The sequence below is a fragment of the Sapajus apella genome, unplaced genomic scaffold (genome assembly GCF_009761245.1).
Source record: "Sapajus apella isolate SASKATOON/1434 unplaced genomic scaffold, GSC_monkey_1.0 scaffold3, whole genome shotgun sequence".
NCBI classification, from domain to species: Eukaryota; Metazoa; Chordata; class Mammalia; order Primates; family Cebidae; genus Sapajus; species Sapajus apella.
In genome coordinates, this window is record NW_022436943.1 from 63,243,662 (window position 1) to 63,265,973 (window position 22,312).

The 22,312-nt window shown below is 46.9% G+C and overlaps 1 protein-coding gene across 3 annotated transcripts in view; it reads right to left on the reverse strand.

Moving 5' to 3' along the window:
* TRAPPC9 (trafficking protein particle complex 9) overlaps positions 1–11,141 on the reverse strand; it is a 701,893-nt gene extending 690,752 nt beyond the window's left edge. For all 3 annotated transcript variants that reach the window (XM_032246659.1, XM_032246663.1, XM_032246652.1), the window contains exon 1: positions 11,004–11,141. The gene's annotated coding sequence lies outside the window, so the exon portion shown is untranslated. The remainder of the gene's footprint in view (positions 1–11,003) is intronic.
* Between the last annotated feature and the right edge of the window lie 11,171 nt (positions 11,142–22,312).

The following is a 22,312-nucleotide window of genomic DNA, read 5'->3' on the forward strand; positions in this document are numbered from 1 at the left end:
ACCTGGAGCAAGGCTGTGCACATCCCTGAACCCCAGTTTAATCATAAATAAAAATGAGGATAGTAACACACAGCTCCAAGTGTCGGTGAGTCAACATTCTGGTTGTAATAACGTACTGTGGTTTTGTAAGATGGCACCATTGGGGGAAATTGGGCAAAGGGTATATAGGATCTCTCTGTATTATTTCTGACAATGCACATGGAGCTACCTACTATAGTCTCATATAAAAAGTCTAATTTTTTTAAAGGTTAGTGAGATTAAATGAGCTCTCTGTATCAAATAGGGAAACGTCTGGATACACACCTCTGCTGTCCCCATTGGCAAGCTCATACTTCCTCAGGGCATTTGGCCATGGTCCCCATAGCCAGAGGCAGCTAGCTGTACCATGAGTTAATGGGGCTTCAGCTTCAAGCCCCTTCCATGGCCCTCTATCTGATTTTGCATTTTTAATTTTGTTTTCTTTTTCTTAAATAGGAAGCCCCAAACTGCATGACCTTCAGGTCACCAAAGCCTGACTGCAGAAATCATGGCAGTAACCCTCCCAGGCGAGACACTAAGATTAAAATGACATTGCTACAAGACCTCTGTGACATTCTAATGGCAAGACTCTCACCCTGCACGGAGAGGAGGTGCCATCCCTTTGTGAATATGCAGATCCCACAATGGACTACACACCGCAACCCCATCCTCTACAGACTTCAAAAATACACACGCATAGAGGAGTATGAACAAAATTAAATTTTTAAAAAAGGAAACCCTAGTCTCCCAACATGTGTTGTGTCTGCCCAGGATCTAAATGGTTCACAAGTATATTACATGTGTATGATTCAACCCAAGTCCCCAACTCCAGTGCTCACACTCTCAAGGATGACGCCCCACTCCCTCCTGCCCTTTCCCCAAAACAATTCCCTAAAGAGCCTTTTGTGCACACAAAAATCACCTTGGCTTTGGGAGGCCGAAGAGGGCAGATCACAAGGTCAAGAGATCAAGACCATGGTGAAGCCCCATCTCTACCAAAAAAAAAAATACAAAAATTAGCTGGGTATGGTAGCACGCACCTGTGGTCCCAGCTACTCAGGAGGCTGAGGCAGGAGAATTGCTTGAACCCGGGAGGTGGAGGTTGTAGTGAGCCGAGATCTCACCACTGCACTCCAGCCTAGCACCTGGCAACAGAGCAAGACTCTGTCTCAAAAAAAAAAAAAAAAAAAAAAATCACCTTGGAAGGAACCAAAATCACATCATCTTCCAACAAGAGGCATAACACCCTTCGAAAGGCATGTCAAAATCCGGAGTGGGGGAGATTGGAGAACTCATGTTTCTCAAAAGTAGGCATGGGTTTAACAGAAGCTGAGAAACACTGACCTAGTCCAAGCCTTCATTCTACAGAGAAGGAGAGTACAGCCCAGAGCAGATTAAGAAAGGGCCTTATGGGCCAGGCACGGTGGCTCACACCTGTAATCCCAGCACATTGGGAGGCCGCAGCAGGAGGATCACAAGGTCAGGAGTTCAAGACCAGCCTGACCAATATGGTGAAACCCCATCTCTACTAAAAATACAAAAATTAGCCAGGCATGGTGGCACACGCCTATAGTTCCAGCTACTCAGGAGGCTAAGGCAGGAGAATCACTGGAACCTGGGCCACAGAGATTACAGTGAGCTGAGATCGTGCCACTGCACTCCAGCCTGGCTGACACAGCGAGACTCCATCTCAAAAAAAAAGGGAAAAAGAAAAAAACAAAAAAATAAAATAAATTTTAAAAATTTAAAAAAAGAAAGGGCCTTATTTTTAAAGTATCATCTCGGCTGGGCACAGTGGCTCACACCTGTAATCCCAGCACTTTGGGAGGCCCAGGAGGGAGGATCACTTGAGGTCAGGAGTTTGAGACCAGCGTGGCCAACATGGCAAAACCTCATCTCTACTAAAAATACAAAAATTAGCCAGGAGTAATGGCATACACCTGCAGTCCCAGCTACTCTGGAGGCTGAGGCAGGAGAATTGCTTGAACTTGGGAGGCAAAGGTTGCAGTGAACCAAGGTTGTACCACTGCACTCCAGGCTGGGTAACAGAGTGAGACTCCATCTCAAAAAAATAAATAAAAATAACTTTAAAAAGTATTATCTCATCTAAACAGCAGCATAATCAGCCAGGCACAGTGGCTAACTCCTGTAATCCCAGCACTTTTGAGAGGCCGAGGTGGGCAGATCACTTGAGGTCAGGAGTTGGAGATCGGCCTGGCCAACATGGCAAAACCCCATCTCTACTAAAAATACAAAAAAAATTAGCCAGGCGTGGTGGCGCATGCCTGTAATCCCAGCTACTCTGGAGGCTGAGGCAGGAGAATCACTTGAACCTGGGAGGCAGGGGTTGCAGTGAGCTGAGATGGCGCCACTGCACTCCAGCCTGGACAACAAGAGCGAAACTCCATCTCAAAAAAGATCAAAAAACAGTATCATCTCATCACCACAACGAGCAAGCCCTGGACACTACTAAATGAATAAAATGGTATTTAGGGTCCCAGAGCACAAGTTTTTTAAAAAAGAAGAAAAGAAAGAAAAGGCATACAAGGCCCTTTCCATGTAATACCATACAATGGAATTTTACCAAGTTATTAAATATATTTTTGTCCAACATTATGGTTAGGCGTACATGTAAAAATTCAGAATTTAAAATAATAGAAATTTAACCTTTAGTATAGTTTTTTTTTTAATCTCAAAAGGCATCAATTTTTTTCATTTTTTAAAAATTTTTCTAAGTATAGTTTTTCCTAATTCAAAAATGTGCTTGTGAGCATTCTGTGGCAGGCACTACACAGGCATGGAGTTCTCCCAAATCTCTATTGTTAACATACGCACAAATGACACACAGGCCCAAAGCCACCCACGTGCAAGCTCAAGTGAATGAAATGTAAAGCAGCATGGCACAGGTTCTTAGCAAAACATGTGCTGCTATCCAACAAGCGGTGCGCGAGCAGGGAACCCTCATGCCAAGCATCACATCCACCAAACCGGGCTCGTGGTTCTAGCACTGGCAATCATGCTACACGACCATATGCAATCCGCATAATTTCACTGAGGTTTAGCTTTCTCTTCTGTGAAAGGCTACAGTGGAAACTACTGATGCATAATATTCATCATTCACACACCCAACATTTAGTGAGGACTTTCCACATGCAAGGCTCCGTAGAGATGAAAAGACATGACGTGTGCCATGCTAGAGACCTGGGTGACCTTACAGATAAAAACATATTCATTAATAGAGTTAACATCATAAGATGTTACTTCTCCCCAACTTGATATATAGATTCTAAATAATTCCAGTTAGAATCTCTACCAGATTTTTTTTTTTTGAGATAAAATCTGGGGCGCAGCAGTGGCACGATCTCGGCTCACTGCAACCTCCACCTCCTGGGTTCTAGTGATTCTCCTGCCTCAGCCTCCCAAGTAGCTGGGATTACAGGTGTGCACCACGGTGCCTGGCCTCTACCAGATTTTTGATGGAATGTAACAAGCTAATTTATGGTCAAGAATACCTAAGAGGCCAGCACAGTGGCTCATACCTGTAAACCCAGCATTTTGGGAGGCTGAGTTCGGCAGATTGCTTGATCCCAGAAGTTCAAGACCAGCCTGGGCAACATGGCAAAACCCCATTTTGACAAAAAATGCAAAAATTAGCCAGGTGTGGGCACACATCTGTAGTCCCAGCTACTTGGGGGGGGGGGGGGGGGAGCTGAGGCAGGAGAATCACTTGAGCCTGGGAGGTCGAAGGTACAGTGAGCCGAGATCACACCACTGCACTCCAGCCTAGGTGACAGAGCAAGACTCTGTCTCAAAGAAAAAAAACCTAACAAACTCCTAAAATACCACCACCAGAAGAGGCATTTGTCTCCTAAGACAGCAAAACCAGGTAAAATTGCTAATGGGGCAGAGGGTCTCTTTTTATGGTGATTCAAATGTTCTAAAATTGATTGTGGGGATAGTTGTGCAGCTTGCTCTGTGAACATATCTAAAACCACTAAACTGACTAGACATGATGGCTCATGCCTATAATTCTGGCACTTTGGGAGGCTGAGGCAGGCAAATCACTTGAGCCCAGGAGTTTGAAACCAGTCTGGACAACATGATGAAACCCCATTTCTACAAAAAAAGTATAAAAACCAAAAAAAATTAGCTGGTGGCACATGCCTGTAGTCCCAGCTTCTCAAGAGGCTGAGGTGGAGGATCACTTGAGCCTGGGAGGTAGAGGTTGCAGTGAGCTGAGATCGCACCACTGTACTCTAGCCTGGGTGATAAAGCAAGACTCTGTCTCAAAAATAAACAATGAAACCATTGTACATTTAAATCAGTAAGCTGTATGATACATAAATTACATCTCAATAAGGCTGGAAAAAAAGAGCAGGTAAAAAGTTACAGTCAGCATGGTATATGCACAGGAATAAATATATTAATGGAATGTAACCAAGCCCAGAACTAGACCCACGCATACAAGGAAATGTGAAGTAAAGCAGAGTTGCCATTGTAGAGCAATAGGAAAAGGAATAAATAATACTGGGACATGAGTAAGAAAAAGATATGTAATCCAACAGAAGTATGTGCAAAATACTCCACTAGACATCTCTGAAGAGGAAACTCAGATAGCCAATATGTCTACAGAAAGTTGTGCCCACCTCAACGGCAGAAAAACGCAATTAAAACTACAGTGATATAAAATGCAATAAAAAATATATAAAAAGTAAGCTATTAGCATGAAACTTGCCACGAATTTTTGAGTCAACATGTCATAAAACATCATAAAGTATTTGGTACACTAAAAATAAAAATAAAATAATAAAAATAATAAAATAAAACTACAGTGATAAACCATGTCACACCCACCAGGCTGACAAAAAAATTTTTTTTTGTGTGATGGAAATACACATAAAATGTACCTTCTTTTTTTTTGAGACAGAGTCTCTCTTTGTCACCAGGCTGGAGTGCACCGGCACAATCTCGGCTCACTGCCATCTCCGCCTTCCAGGTTCAAGCAATTCTCCTGCCTTAACCTCCCAAGTAGCTGAGAATACAGGCACGTGCCACCATGCCTGGCTACTTTTTTCGTTTTTTTTTTTTGTATTTTTGTACAGACGGGGTTTAGCAGAGACCATCGAAGCCAGGATGATCTCAATCTCTTGACCTTGTGATCCTCCCACCTCAGCCTCCCAAAGTGTTGGGATTACAGGCATAAGCCACTGCGCCCGGCCGAAATGCACCATTTTTAAATTTACAGTTCTGGTGCATTAGTACATTCACACTGCTGTATGATTGCCATCAATCTCCAGAACCTCTTCCTTACGAAACTGAAACTCTGTACCTTCTGAACCTAACTCCTCACCCCCTGCCACAGTCCCTGGCCACCACTATTCTGCTTTGTTTCTACACATTTGACCACTCTAGGGCCCTCAAGTTAAGTGGAATCACACAACACAGTATCTGTTCCTTGGTAACTGGCTTATTTCACATAGCAGAATGCCTTCCAGGTTCATGCATGCCGAGCACGTCTGAGGATTTCCTCCCTCTTTAATGTAGAATAATATTTCATTATATGCGTGTACCATATTTTGTTTACTCATCCATCGATGAACACTTGCTTCTACTTTTGACTATTGTGAATAATATCACTACAAGTGTAGATGTACCGATAAAAATTGTTTAAGTCTGAAAAACACCAAGTTTGCAAAGACATAGATCAAAGGTAACTCTCCTATACAATGGGTGGGATTATAGACTGGTACATGCACTTTGGAAATCAATTTGGCATTATAAGAAGGTGAGCATGTTAGGCTGGACACAGTGGCTCACGCCTGTAATCCCAGCACTTTGGGAGACCGAGGTGGGCAGATCACCTCAGGTCAGGAGTTCGAGACCAGCCTCCCCAACATGGTGAAACACCATCTCTACTGAATATATAAAAATTAGCTAGGCTTGGTGGCATGCGCCTGTTATCCCAGCTACTCGGGAGGCTGAGGCAGGAGAATCACTTGAAACCAGGAGGTGGAGGTTGTGGTGAGCTGAGATCATCCAGCCTGGGCAACAGAGAAAGACTCTTTCTCTCCAAAAAATATGTGCATATTCCCCAGGAGACATAAAAAGGTTCACAGAAGCAAAAATTAGGACAATACAAATGTTCACCATCAGAATGATAAATGAATCATGGTCCTTCTAACACAATGGAATACTATAGAGCAGCAAAAATAACTGACCCAAGCTACAATGTGGGAACATGACTGAATCTCAAGAGCCGGATAAGCAAGGGCACTATATTAGTCTGTTCTCACACTATCATAAAGAACTGCCCGAGACGAGGTAATTTATAAAGGAAAGAGGTTTAATTGACTCACAGTTCCACACGTCTCGGGAAGCCTCAGGAAACTTACAGTCATGATGGAAAGCAAAGGGGAAGCAAGGCACCTTTTTCACTAGGCGGCAGGAGGGAGAATGCACACAGAAGAAACTACCAAATACATAAAACCATCAGATCAGCCGAGTACAGTGGCTCATGCCTGTATTCCCAGCACTTTGGGAGGCGGAGGCGGGCGGATCACAAGGTCAGGAGATGGAGACCATCCTGGCTAACACGGTGAAACCTTGTCTCTACTAAAAATACAAAATATTAGCCAAGCATGGTGGCACACACCTGTAGTCACAGCCACTCGGGAGGCTGAGGCAGGAGAACCTCTTGAACATGGGAGGCAGAGGTTGCAGTGAGCTGAGATTGCGCCACTGCACTCCAGCCTGGGCAATAGAGCGAGACTCTGTCTCAAAAATCAATAAATAAGAAATAAACAAAAAAATAATATTAACTATTATCTTTATCATTTTCTTTCTAAGTCATGAAATTCCTCAGTTTTGGGTGTTTAAACATTCACTTTTTTTTTTTTTTTTGAGACAGAGTGTCACTGTGTCTCCCAGGCTGGAGTGCAGCAGCGCCATCTCAGCTCACTGTAACCTCCGCCTCCCAGGTTTAAGCAATTGTCTGTCTCAGTCTCCCCAGGAGCTAGGATTACAGGCACCTGCTACCACGCCTGGCTAATTTTTTTGTATTTTTAGTAGAGACAGGGTTTTCTCATCTTGGCCAGGCTGGTCTTGAACTCCTGACCTTGTGATCCACCCGCCTCAGCCTCCCAAAGTGCTGGGATTACAGGCATGAGCCACTGCACCTGGTCAACATTCACTTTTTTAATAAAATGATGGTGACAATAGACGGTGGTTGTTTTTCAATTATCCTTTCTGGACAAAAATTAAAATGGACCACCCTATTATTCACTTTCTAGATTTTTGGATTTTATCAGTCTATGAAATCTAAACAACTAGGTCACCCTAGACCAAATGAAACCCTGGGTCCCTTTTACTTCTAACTTGGCCCTGAGATACACAGGAGCAGCCGCACCCACGCCATGGTGCAGACCATGAGTATGCCACTGCACTCCAGCCTGGGTGGCAGAGCAAGAGCCCATCTCTAAAAACTTAATTGGTCATGGCCAGGTCCGGTGGCTCACGCCTGTAATCCCAACACTTTCAGAGGCCAAGGCAGAAGCATCACTTTGGCCCAGGAGTTCCACACCAGTGTGGACAACATAGGGAGACCCCATCTCAAAAAAAAAAAATCAGCTGGGTGTGGTGGCCAACAACTGTGGTGCTATTGCTCTCCAGTCTGGGCAACAGAGCGAGACACTGTCTCAAAAATAAATACAATTTAAAATGTAAAAATTACATAAATTTTAAAATGATATGACAAAGATCAGCAAAACTTCAATTAAAAAAAAAAAGGTCAGGCACGGTGACTCATGCCTGTAATCCCAGGGCGGATCACCTGAGGTCATGAGTTCCAGACAGGCCTGGCCAACATAGTGAAACACCATCTCTACTAAAAAATACAAAAGCCTGTAATCCCAGCATGTTGGGAGGCCAAGGCGGGTGAATCACCTAAGGTCAAGAGTTTGAGACCAGCCTGGCCAACATTGTGAAACCCTGTCTCTATCAAAAAAAAATACAAAAATTAGCCAGGCATGGTAGCACATGCCTATAATCCCAGCTACTCAGGAGGCTGAGGCAGGAGAACAGTTTGAACCTGGAAGGCAGAGGTTGCGGTGAGCTGAGATCCCGCCATTACACTCCAGCCTGGGCAACAGAGCAGAACTGCATCTCAAAAATACAAAAAAATTAGCTGGGTGTGGTGGCAGGTGCTTGTAATCCCAGCTATTCAGGAGACTGAGGCAGCAGAATCACTTGAACCCAGGGGGTCCTGGAGGTTTCAGTGAGCTGAGATCACGCCACTGCACTCCAGCCTGGGGGACAAGAGCAATACTCTGTCTCAAAAAACAAACACCCAAAAAACAACACCTGACCTCACACCAGTAATCTCAGCACTTTGGGAGGCCGAATTAGGTGGATCACCTAAGGTCGGGAGTTCGAGACCAGCTTGGTCAACATGGCAAAACCCTTTCTATATTAAAAATACGCCGGGCGCGGTGGCTCACGCTTGTAATCCCAGCACTTTGGGAGGCCGAGGCGGGTGGATCATGAGGTCAAGAGATCGAGACCATCCTGGTCAACATGGTGAAACCCCGCCTCTACTAAAAATACAAAAATTAGCTGGGCATGGTGGCGCATGCCTGTAGTCCCAGCTACTCGGGAGGCTGAGGCAGGAGAATTGCTTGAGCCCAGGAGGTGGAGGTTGCGGTGAGCCGAGATTGCGCCATTGCACTCCAGCCTGGGTAACAAGAGCGAAACTCTGTCTCAAAAAAAAAAAAAAAAAAAAAAATACAAAAATTAGCTGGGTGTGGTGACACACACCTGTAATTCCAGCTACTTGGGAGGCTGAGACACAGGAATTGCTTGAACCTGGGGAAGAGGAGGTTGCAGTGAACTGAGATCACACCACTGCACTCCAGCCTGGGTGACAGAGTAAGACTATTAAGAAAAAAAAAAAAGACGCCTGCTACTGAGCCAGTTCTGGTATCTGAGACTAAGCTAATACAGGTATTAAAACAGCAAAAATACGTATCTTCAACTTGGTAGTTTCTCCATAGAGTTACCATAAAACCAGCAATCCAAGAGATCTCAAAACATGTGTGCATGCCAAAAACTTGTACAGGAATGTTCAGAGCAGCATTATTCCTCTTTTTTTGAGATGCAGTCTCACTCTGTTGCCCAGGCTGGAGAGTGCAGTGGCAGGATTTCAGTTCACCTCAACCTCCACCTCCCAGGTTCAAGCGATTCTCATGCCTCAGCCTCCAGAGTAGCTGGGACTACAGCAATACCTGGCTAATTTTTGTATTTTTAGAGACTGGGTTTCGCCATATTGTCCAGGCTGGTCTCAAACTCCTGACCTCAGGTGATCCACCCGCCTCAGCCTCCCAAAGTGTTGAGATTACAGGCACAGCATTATTCTTAATAGCTAAGGAGTGAAAACAACATGAATGTCCATCAACTGCCTGATATACAAAGTGTTAAATCCATATAATGGAATATTATTCAGCCACAAAAAGGAACAAAGTACTGATGTAGGCCACAACAGGAGTAAATTTTGAAAGCACTGTGGTGAGTGAAAGAAGCCATATAGAAAAGGCCACATGTTGTGTGACTCCATTAGTATGAAATGCCCTGAATATGCAAATCTATAAATACAGAAAGTAAATTGGTGACTGCCAGGGCCTGTGGGAGTGGAGAATGAGGAGTGACTGCTAATGGGTATGGAATTTCTTTCTGGGATGATGAAAATATTCTGGAATGCCAATGGTTACACATACACTAAAAATCACTGAATTGTACACTTTAAAGCAGTGGATTTTATGGCAGGTCGATGGCTCAATGAAACTGTTAATGACACATTAAATTTCTGAAACATTTATTGTTTACGTGTTTCCAGACAACTATTTCTCCCTCTGCACTACTAGTCTTCCACACAATTAAAAAAAAAAAAAAAAAGAACAAACACACAACAAAACCTAGCCAGATCTTGAGGACAGCAATATTCCTGGGTCTCCAAGATCATGCCCCATCCCTGCCCCGTGCTTTGTTTCATGTTAACAAATAAAGCCGGGCTGGACTAGGAAGTAGCTATTGCTACCTTAGAAACACTGGACAGTCACTAGTTTAAACTGGGGGTGTGGGGGATGGAAAAGAAGTCACTGTCCCATACCTTCCTACTGGGCCACGCTTCCTCTCTCTATAAAAACATTTGAAGGCAGACAACGCATCCTAACACTGGAAAACTTTTGGTTAACAGACATTCACGCTGGGAAGGTCCGTGAGGGTGGAGGGACTTGGGGTGGGCTGACAGGGAGAAGACCCAGACCAGCAGACTGACCTCCTCCTCCCAGGCTTTCCTGGGAGAAGTTGAAGTTGACAGCGTGCTTATCCTGAGCAACGCCTGACCCCGCCCAGCTAGGTCGGAGGCACTTTGCATCCAGGAGACAGGAGGGAAAGGGCTAGTGGAGAAGCCTGGGATCGCAGGGCGGGGAAAGCGCCGGGGACGTGGGCTGGGCGGGCCCCCAGGCCACAGCCGCGTGTCCCAGACTCCGCAGGCTCCAGGGGGCGTAGCCAGGCCCAGGGTCTGGGGCTCCGGCGCAGCGGACGGCCCCGGAGGGGAAGCCAGGCGGAGACAGCTCCGACGCGCACAGGGGAAGGGGACCCCGCCGCGGGCTCGCAGAGCAGAGCCTGCCTGGGCGGCAGGTGTGGGCCGGGTCCCGGACAGGTGTCCGCCGGGTCTTCAGTGGGTGTGGACACGGCCTTAGACAGGTGTAAGCAGGGCGCCAACAGGGACGAAGGCGCCTCGAGCAGGCGCACGCTGAACCCCGGTCACGGTCAGACAGCGGACCCTGACAGGTGTGGCGGGCTCGGCCCGGACAGGTGAGGGCTGAGGGAGCCCCTCCGCGGGACGCGCCGACTCCACGCCGGCCGCGCAGCCCTCCCCGCAGCCGGCCCGGATTCCCTAACCGGGAGCCCCCCCCACGCTTTACACTTACACAGCCGGTGGCCCCGGGCCCGGAGCGGGAGCCCACGACCTGGTGGGCAGCGGGGCCGAGCAGCCTCTGCGGCCACTTCCCCGGCTCGGGACTGGCGCTTCCTACTGGCGGCTGAGCCGGCGCTGCTCCTGCGCGTGCGCGGAGGCCGAGCCCGGGCCTGCGATCCGCCCCGGGTTTTGCGAGACACAGGAGGGAAGCTAGGGAGGAGGAGGGAGGGAAGCGCGGAGAGGGAGGAGGAGCGGAGGTGAGAAGCTGGGACTGGGAGGGAGGGGACCGGGAATGGGAAGAGGTGGAGGGAGGGAGGAGGAAGGTGAGAAAAAGGAGGGGAGAAAGAAAGAGGGAGGAGGCGGAAGGAAAGGGAGGGAGATGGAGGGAGGAGGGATGAGAGAGGGAGGGAGGACCGGAGCAGGAGAGCGGAGACGGGGAGGAAAGATTCTGCACCTGGGGTGGCGCAGCTGGAAGGAGGCGCCAGTCCTGTCCACGTCGCTTACCAGTCCCTCAAGGCGCGCAGCTCAAATTTCACTTCCTCCGTGAAGCTCCGGGGTGGAGGCCCCGCGGAAGCCCACTGCAGATCCCCCCCGCGCGCCCCCCGGGTCCCCCACAGGGGTGCCCCCCCTTTTCAGGTTGGGTGACCGTGGCGCGCGCGGCCTGGGAGCGCCCCCAGGATCGCAGGGCCCGGGAGGCAGGTGAGGTGCGAGCCCAAGCCTGGGCCGGCTGCCCCTGGTGTGACGCGCCATCATGATCCCCAGCTGGCACCTCTGCACTCCCGACTCTCAGGGCCCCAACAATCCATCCACTTTATGAAGGGTTCCAAACAGGCTACAGTGGGTAGGCCAGCTGTCCTTAGTTCAGGGCCTAAGCGCCAAGCTTGCTAAGTGCGGGCGGAAGCCATTTAAGGATTTAAACCCCTCTGGGTTCAAAAATAAAGCTGAAGATGAGGGAGACTTACAGACTTCAAATGCCCAACACAAGAGGGATTAGCAACGGCATCCGCAGGGAGTATCCAGAACAGAGTCGCTCTGTTATGTATGTTCAATGTTCTGTGTGAACCTTTTAACATGTGCATGTATTTCTTTTTCAGTTAAAAAATCCTGGCTGGGCGCTGTGGCTTCCACCTATAATCCCAGCACTTTGGGAGGCCAAGGCGGGTGGATCACTTGAGGTTAGGAGTTCAAGATCAGCCTGGCCAACATGATGAAACCCATCTCTACCAAAAAATTAGCCGGGTGTGCTGGCTTGCACCTGTAATCCCAGCTACTTGGGAGGCTGAGACAGGAGAATCGCTTGAACCCGGGAGACAAAGGTTGCAGTGAGTCAAGATCATGCCATTGCACTCCAGCCTGGGCAACAAGAGCAAAACTCCCTCTCAAACAAACAAAAATACTAAAAAGGGTCGGGTGCAGTGGTTCACACCTGTAACCCCAGCAGTTTGGGAGGCCAAGGCTGGCAGGTCACCTGAGCTCAGGAGTTCAAGACCAGCCCGGCCAACATGGTGAAACCATGTCTCTACTAAAAATACAAAAATTAGCCAGGTGTTGTTGGTGCGTGCCTGTAATCCCAGCTACTTGGGAGGCTGAGGCAGGAGAATCATGCAGGAGAATGGCGCCATTGCATTCCGGCCCCAGCGACAGAGCAAGACTCCATCTCAAGAAAATAAAAGAGGACAGGAGTGGTTCCCTCAGCACATACAGCAGCAAGGGGAAAATGCCCTGAGCCAGCACTTTTCCTTTAAGCCAGTAGGCACTTACCCACTCAGGGTTATGAGACCAGGGCTGTTTTATTATTCATATGGTTTTTATTGAATTGTTTTCTACAGAGTCAGAATGAGTTACAAATAAAACACATCTTTAGGGCAAAACAAATAAAGCCGATTTCCAGCAAGCCAGACAGCCAGGGAATTTTCAACAGAGGTGCCCAGGGGCTGAGGAAGAATGTCTCCCAGACAACACAAAAACTGTCCAATGAGGCTGTCCCATGCTGTTTTGACTGCATGGAGGCTGTATGCAGTAGCTCATGCCTGTAATCTCAACACTTTGGGATCGCTTGAGTCCAGGAGTTCAAGACCAGCCTGGACGACATAGGGAAACTCTATCTCTTGAGGAAAAAAAAAAACACCAAAATTAGTCGGGCAGGATGGCACAAAACTGTAGTCACAGCTACTCGGGAGACTGAGGCAAGAGGGTCACTTGAGTCTTGCCAAGTTGAAGCTGCAGTAAGCCATGATCACTCCAGCCTGGGAGAGAGAGCAAGACCCTGTCTCAAAAATTTATTATTTTTTTTAATGAATAAAGAGTATATGGGGTAAACAGAGAATACAGAAAAGATACATTTAAAAGGCCACCACTAATGGACATCTGAGAGCAGAAACTAGGCTCCAAGCTTACCCCAGAAGATCCAGGCAAGGGATCTATTTTTAGTGCTGAGGTCCAGCAAGGATACCCTACTTGGCTGGGTCACTGGAGTGGCTGGTGCTATTTAGGGATTCAAATCCAGGGCTGTCAGACCCCACAGACTGTACTCTTTGCATAGGTCTTTTCTTATTCTTGCTGTGAGTAGAGAAGGCAAGCAACTTGGAAAGCAAGATTGAAAGCTGGCAAAAGGAAACATTGCTTATTTACAATGTGCACACTTCTATCAATTTATGTTGTTGTCTCAGCAAATCCGTGGGGGAAGGAGTAGGGGGGACGATTACTCTGCATTTTTACCAATCAGAAAACTGAGGCTCAGAGAGTGTAAAAGCCTGCCACAGCCCAGACAGGACTATCAAATGAGAACATCCAAAGCAGTCCCAGAGCTGTCTAGGGCCTGGGGCTGTGCTCCTTTAGCAGCTTTAGTATTTCCTAAGCATCTCCTCTGAATGGTGACAATTCAAAGAATACACAAAGCCTGCCCTCAAGGAGTTTACAGACATGTAAGGTTGGAAGGAATCTCTAAAATAATCAGGTCCAACCTTATACTCACACTCTCTCCCTTCTATAAAAGCCCTAACAGGCAGAAGGCTTTGATGATGTGGCTGTCTTAGTCGCTTTGGGCAGATATAACAAATTACTAGAAACTTAAACAATACTGAAATCAGGGTGCCAGCACGCGTAGGGTCTGGTGAGGGTTGTCTTCTGAGTGGCAGATGGCTGGCTTCTTGTATTTTCACTTGACTTATAGAGAGCAAATTAGCTGTCTGGTCTCTTCTTAGAAGGGCACAAATCCCATTCATGGGGGTTCTGCCCTTATGACTTGATTACCTGCCAAAGGCCCCGCATCCATATACGATCATATTGAGGAACAAATTTAAACATAAATTTGGGAGGAAGATGAACATTCAGTTCATAACAAACTCTACCAGAAAATTCTCCAGTAAACTCAGCCAGAATCTGCTTCCCTGACAAATCCAATCAGGGGGTCTCAAAAATTAGGACCATGCTGGCCGAGGCATCTCATGCCTGTAATCCCAGCATTTTGGGAAGCCAAGGTGGGAGGATCGTTTGATCCCTGGAGCTTGAGATGAGCCCAAGTAACATGGTAAGACCCGATCTCTACACAAAATTTTAAAAATAGCCGGCATGGTGGTACACACCTGTAGTCCCAGCTACTTGGGATGCTGAGGTGAGAGAAGATTGCTTGAGCTCAGGAAGTGGAGGCTGTAGTGAGCTTGATCATGCCACTGCACTCCAGCCTTGGGGAGAGAGCGAGACTGTGTCTCAAAAACAAACAAAACCCCTTCACCTTATAAACAGACTGTTTCAGCCAGCTATAAACAACCACAGGTCTCCTCCCCTCAATGGCCCAAAGTCACACCACTAATGAGGGAGGAAGCTCCGATTCAACCTTAAGATAAGCACCAAAGCTCATTTTAAACCTCACAGCCCTCTGCAAGATAACTATACAGATGCTCCTGGATTTGTGATGGGTTGCTTCCCGATAAACCCATCTTAAAGTTGAAAAATTCTAAGTCGAGCCACCCTAAGTTAGGGACGCCTGCACCAAGCTTTCAAAGGTGAATGTAAAGTGGAAGAAGGGGTTCAGTGATTGAGCAGCTAGCCAGGATTCCACGTCAGGCCTTTCCGTGTTCAACAGCTGCTTTCAGAGGTGTGGAAGCCTCGGAGAGAGTCCCGAGGTAAGATGGGGTAAGATGGGCTGAGCGTCGCCGCCTTCTGCCTGGACACCAGCCTTGAGAGAAGAGAGGCGATAAGGTGCAAAGGAAGAAAGGCGGGGACGCCGCGGTGTCAGCCGAAGCGTGGGCTCCTTAAGGACAGGGTTTTGTCCGACTCGGCTCTGAATCCCCAGCGCCTACACAAGCTCTGACACAGAGTACACTCAGTAAACACAGAGTGAATCAGTTCATTCATTGAATGAACGAATGAATGAAACGCCAGAGCTCGCCACAGGGGTCCGCTGCCGCTCCACGGCCTCCTCTCACCGGCCAATCAACAACGTGGCTCGCCCGCCCCGCCCCCTGATGCCACGCCCATCACCCGCCCCTCTGGATTCCCTCCGGTTGCGTGGATATCCCGGAGCAGCGGATTTCCCCATGCGCTTCCAGTGGCAATGCGCATGCTCCAGGGCCAGCAGCGCAGAGGCATCATTTTCCCGCGGCGCCTAGGGGACGGATTGGAAAGCGATTGGCTTAGGGGACGGAAGCCGAGCTCCACCTGCCTGACGCCAGGTTCTTCTTGCCGAACCGAAGGTTCATTTTGGACAGCTCTTTCCCAATACCACTCCCACCCCGACGTCGATCCCAATCGGAACCTATCCTAAACAAGGCTGGAAAAAAAGAAGGGAGCGACCGGAAGTGACGCACGAGCGGAGCGGAAAAACAGAGGCCCAGCGCCTGTTGCCCTGGAAACCGAGCTCTCGGCTTGCGTCCCGCGTGCGTCACGACTCCGCTGGCCACGCCCCGCGCGCGGCCCCGAGACTCTGAGGCCCAGAGCGGGGACCAGAGCCGTGCGCTTGTGGCGGTGTCGCTGCGGGGCACGCTACGGGGCGGGGAGGAAATTTAGGGCCTGCCTTTTGTGTATCAGGTTGTTCAGCCCAGAAATATGTATTCAACCCCAGGCGCGTGCCTGGCATTGTGGAAGGTGACAGGTGGAGAGAATTGTGACTGGCTCAGATGTCACCCCCCCACACAGCCCAGTGGTGACTCCTCCCTGCAAGTCCTTACCCATCTCACCTGCTCATTCTTCAAGCCCCAGCTTCCCGACCTGAGGGCAAACCCAGAACTCCTCCTTGTCCTCAAGCCACGCCCTTCCACGCTTTCTTGTCTTTTCTGTGGTGTCCCTTCAGTCTAGAATCTTCTCCACCTGGCACGAGCCTGCTCCTCACCTGACATTCTGCTGAAATTTCACTCTTCAGTCTTCCCAGGCAGCTGTGGCCTGTGACATCTGTCAGAGATTGATGAGTTTTCTTTTTGCTTTTCTATATTGCCTCATTTTTTTCTTTAAGCATACATACATTGATTTTATAAGGAAACAAATCATTTTTTTTTTTTTTTTTTGAGACGGAGTTTCACTCATGTTACCCATGCTGGAGTGCAATGGCGCGATCTCGGCTCACCGCAACCTCCGCCTCCTGGGTTCAGGCAATTCTCCTGCCTCAGCCTCCTGAGTAGCTGGGATTACAGGCACGCGCCACCATGCCCAGCTAATTTTTTGTATTTTTAGTAGAGACGGGGTTTCACCGTGTTGACCAGGATGGTCTCGATCTCTTGACCTCGTGATCCACCCGCCTCGGCCTCCCAAAGTGCTGGGATTACAGGCTTGAGCCACCGCGCCCGGCCACAAATCATTTTTAAAGAGATCAATTCTGTCTTCTCAAAGAGCTTGTTACTTTCGGTAACACTTTTTCGGGTTAACATATATATGTTTATATATTAGTATACATACGCTTTATAATACTTTTAAATTCACAGAAAAAACGCGAATTGTAGCCGGGCGCGGTGGCTCACGCCTGTAATCCCAGCACTTGGGAGGCCGAGGCGGGTGGATCACGAGGTCAAGAGCTCGAGACCATCCTGGTCAACATGGTGAAACCCCGTCTCTACTAAAAATACAAAAAATCAGCTGGGCATGGTGGCGCGTGCCTGTAATCCCAGCTACGCAGGAGGCTGAGGCAGGAGAATTGCCTGAACCCAGGAGGCGGAGGTTGCGGTGAGCCGAGATCGTGCCATTGCACTCCAGCCTGGGTAACAAGAGCGAAACTCCGTCTCAAAAAAAAAAAAACCGCGAATTGTAAAAAGGACTATTATACCCTTTATCCATAATCACCAATTTTTACATTTTTGCCTCATTTTCTCATTCTTCCTTTCTCTGTATGTCCCAATTATGTCCTTTATAGCTAGTTCCTCTGTCCAGAATCATACTGTTGCAATTAGTTGTCAAATCTTTTTTTAGTATCCTTTTATCTAGAACAGGGTCTCGGTCGTTCTTCTTCTTTCATGCCTTTGTGGAAGTTGCAGCTACCAAGATGAGATAACTCTGCTCAGACCCAAGCACGTTGAGCAAGGAATGCACAAAGGAGGGCTTACGTTTACCTGTCTGAGATAAGAAATGTGTCAAGGACCTTCTTAAATAACCACACAAGAAATTCCTTCATGCACTTCACGTGTCTCATGTGTTTCTCCACCTACGTTGTGCACATGTGCACACATTTGTTTATTTAGAGACAGGAATCTTCCTGGGCTGCCCAGACCTGACTCAAATTCCTGGGCTCAATCAGTCCTCCTGCCTCAGCCTCTAGAGTAGCTGGGACTCCAGCCACGCACCACCCTGTTATTTCTGTGACCAGGCTTAGCACTAGGCATTCTTTAGGACTACAGCAATTCAAATCAGATGCTCTCAAAAGAACACTTGACTAGTAGCAGCATCTCCAAAAATGAATTGATGCCACTCCAGGTTTGAGCCTCAAGAACCAAAGAAGTCTGTTTCCAAACAGCTTATGTGAACTTCCATTTTTGGCAAATAAAAGTGCCCACTTACCCCTGCCCTCTTCAGGTGCACCTGTTGCTTGCCGTAGCTGCACATCCCGATTAGAATCCTTTTTGCTTGCTCCTGAATACATTAATTATATTAGGAGACATTTTTCTCGATGTCTTTTCTAGGTTAACAACTTTAATATGCTGGAAGGATACAGGCTAGCTACTTCGAAGAATGTTCCTCAATTTGAGTTTGTATGATGCGTTCTCATTATTTGGTTCAGGTTATGTGTGTTTTGCAAAAATACCACAGAAGGGATGGCAAATGATATAATACCATCATTTGCATTATATCAGGAGGCAAATGATGTGGGTTTCTTCCATGTTTCTAAAGGCAACATGGGTTGCTTGCTTAAGGTGAGGGGCGCCAAGCTTCTCCGCTGTCAAGTTCCTGTTTTTTTCTTTGTAATTAATACGTAATTTGTGTGATACTTGGAGATAACAAAGTAGCCTGTTCTTCCTCAAACTTTCATCAATGAATTTAACATCCAAAGACGCCTCGAGAATGATCACCAAAAACAGCCAAGTAAGGACTGTCATTGACTATTTAATACATTTCAAGCAGTGCAGGTGCTCTGTGACATATTCTGAGAAAGAACATGTTCACCTGATACATGATAGGTGATCAATAAATAGTATTTTCTGACAGGTTTCCTTCCTTTGTAGATAAATGAAGTTTCCTGTTTCACAGGGTATAACCAGAAGCACTACTTTAATTAGACATCCTGGTTATTCTTATTTCATGCCAGCATCTACCTCAGTACCTGGTATATGTGAGCAATTCATTTTTTTGAAATAATAAGGGAAAATTATACACACACACACCAAGAAATTACAAAAGATTGAAAAATTGTGATGATTGAGCAGTTAATGCTTAAACAAATGTTCTCACCGATGCAGGCCAGTTACTTTTAGAACCAGAAAGCTTTTAAAAATAAATTAGAATAAATCCCACTTAAGCAACTCAGGTTTTACATTACAAAATGAAGTTTAAAGAAAGGATTCGAAAAGGAGAAAAATCCTGACAGGGATTACATATGAGAAGCTGCAATTCCATGTGTGACCACCAGGTGCCGGAAGAAGCCAGGTAGCCACACTAGAAAAACAAACGTCCTCATCTGGGCTGAATTTGCTTTTCAGTGCCACAAACTGCTTCTGAAACGCAGGATATTTTTTGTCACTTGTCAGTGGAGCTTAGGTCAGTGAGTTCTGGGCAAACAGAGTAGGCTGAAGCTGAGGAGGAATTCACAAGAGAGATTTAACTAAATTTGCAGTGGCTTATTCTTGAACTGGGTTACTTAAGAATTCAAGTCATTATATATTACATCATATTGTATTATATATTTTATATGTTACGTACAGATAATATCTAGTAACCCAACTGGAAATATATGTTGTGTATTACATATCAAGTTATCGTATTATAATTCAAGTTACCTCATTCTTTACACCTTTTGTTTTTTTGTGAGTGGTTTTTTGTTTGTTTGAGACCGAGTCTTGCTCTGTTGCCCGGACTGGAGTGCAGTGGCACAATCTCAGCTCACTGCAACCTCCATCCATGTGGTTCAAGCGATTCTCCTGCCCAGCCTCCCAAGTAGCTGGATTACAGGCACCTGCCACCACACCCGGCTAATTTTTGTATTTTTTTTTTTTTTTTTTTTTTAGTAGAGACGGATTTTCACCATGTTGGTAAGGCTGGTCTCAAACTTTTGACCTCAGGTAATTCACCTGCCCCTGCCTCCCAAAGTGCCGGGATTACAGGCATGAGTCACCGAGCCCGGCCTCCTTATGCCTTTTGTGTGTCCTAAATACAACAGAGTTGGCTGGGTGAGGTGGCTCATGCCTGTAATCCCAGCAATTTGGGAGGCGGAGGCAGATGAATCACAAGGTCAGGAGATGGAGACCATCCTGGCCAACATGGTGAAACCCCATATCTACTAAAATACAAAAATTTAGCCAGGCACGGTGGTGTGTGCCTGTTGTCTCAGCTACTCGGGAGGCTGAGGCAGGGCAATCACTTGAACCCGGGAGGTAGAGGTTGCAGTGAGCCGAGATCGAGCCACTGAACTCCAGCCTGGCAACAGAGCCAGACTCCATCTCAAAAAGAAAAAAAATACACACACACACACACACACACACACACACACACACACACACCAGCTATAATATAAATTATAAATATATATAAATTATAAATATATCTGTTATATGTATATCTATTTTACATATACATCAGAGTTAAAGCAAAAGTTTTAAAAGAAAGATCAAGGCCACATTTCTGATATGAGCCAACTAGATACAGAGATTATGCAAATTTTTTCAAAGAACACAAAACAAGTAGAAGTTTTGGGAGTTTTTAAAATCACAATTACCCATACCTTTGCCATTTTTTCTTTCTTTTTTTTGAGACAGAGTCTCACTCTGTCACTCAGGCTGGAATGTAGTGGTGCGCTCTCTGCTCACTGCAACCTCTGCCTCCTAGATTCAAGCCAATTCTCCTGCCTTAGCCTCTGGAGTAGCTGGGATTACAAGCACATGCCACCACACCAAGTTGATTTTTGTATTTTTGGTAGAGACGGGGTTTCACCATGTTGGCCAGGCTAGTCTCCAACTGTTGACCTCAGGTGATCCACCTGCCTTCGCCTCCCAAACTGCTGGGATTACAGGTGTGAACCACCATGCCCAGAATTTTTTCTTTTTTCTTTTCTCTTTTTTGAGATAGAATCTTGATCTGTCACCCGGAGTGCAGTTGTGTGATCTTGGCTCATTGCAACCTCAACTCCCAAGTTCAAGCAATGCTCCAACCTCATCACTCTAAGTAGCTGGGACTACAAGCATGTACCACCAGGTGGCATGGCTAATTTTTGTTTGGTAGAGATAGGATTTTGCCATGTTGCCCAGTCTGGTCTCAAACTCCAGGGCTCATGTAATCCTCTGGCCTCACCTCAACGTCCCAAAGTGCTGGGATCACAGGCAGGAGCCACCAGGCCCAGACCCTTTCCTTCTTTATCTGAAGCAGGTAAAGAGTATTCGGATCAAACTGAACACAGTGCTAATAGGGCAAATATAAGTGGCTGGAAATATCCTTACGTCCGGACGGAATCAGGAGAGTCAGCAACATGCCTATGATGCCCCAGTCAAGGACACGTGCCCTGCCTCGAATCAAGAGGAAATCACAGACAAACCAAATTGGAGACATTCTGCATGACCACTGGCCTGTGACCTTCAGCAGCATCGAGGTCATGAAAATCACAGAAAGCCTGAGGAGCCGTTCCAGATTTTAAAAGACTAAAGAGACATGACAACTAAATATCAAGCGTGGTTCTGAACTGGATCATTTTGCTACAAAAATATATCATTGTGGCCATGTGCAGTGGCTCATGCCTACAGGCAGAACTCTGGGAGGCAGAGGCAGGTGGATTACCTGAGGTCAGGAGTTTGAGGCCAGTCTGGCCAATATGGCAAAACCCCAATTCTACTAAAAAGTACAAAAAAAGAAATCAGCCGAGCATGATGGCAGGTGCCTGTAATCCCAGCTACTTGGGAGGGTAAGGCAGTGGAATCCCTTGAACCCCGGAGGTGGAGGCTGCAGTGAGCTGAGATTTCACCACTGCACTCCAGCCTGGGCAACAGGGTGAGACTCAGTCTCAAATATATATATATATATATATTTGTCCATTAGCGTTTATATAAATATATACTAAAAACACAAAAATTAGCTGGGCGTGATGATGCATAACTGTAATCTCAGCTACTCAAGAGGCTGAGGCAGAAGAATCACTTGAACCCAGGAGGCAGATGTTGCAGTGAGCCAAAATCACGCCACTGCACTCCAGCCTGGGTGACAGGGCAAGACTATATCTCCAAATAAATAAATAAACACTATATGTATCGTCTCACTGTTGGAGGCTTGCTTTCCCCACTGAACATCCTCATTTCCATACGTACTCTTTGCTAGTGTGGATCTGCCTTAGACCACACCTGTGTTAGGGAGAAGCATTAGAATCTCCTTTCCCAAGTAAAAGGGTACCTGTGAGACCAAAGGAGAAGGTGCAAAGGGAACATCAAAAGTGGAGATGACTTATTCCACCCGCACAACAAACTCATGCCAAAGCCCCATGTCTTTTTTTTTGAGACAGAATCTTGTTCTGTCGCCCAGGCTGGAGTGCAGTGACGTGATCTCAGCTCACTGAAACCTCCACCTCCCGGATTCAAGCAATCCTTCTGCCTCAGCTCCCCAATAGCTGGGACTACAGGCAAGTGTCACCATGCTTGACTAATTTTTGTATTTTTTTTTTTTTTTTTTTGAGACGGAGTTTCGCTCTTGTTACCCAGGCTGGAGTGC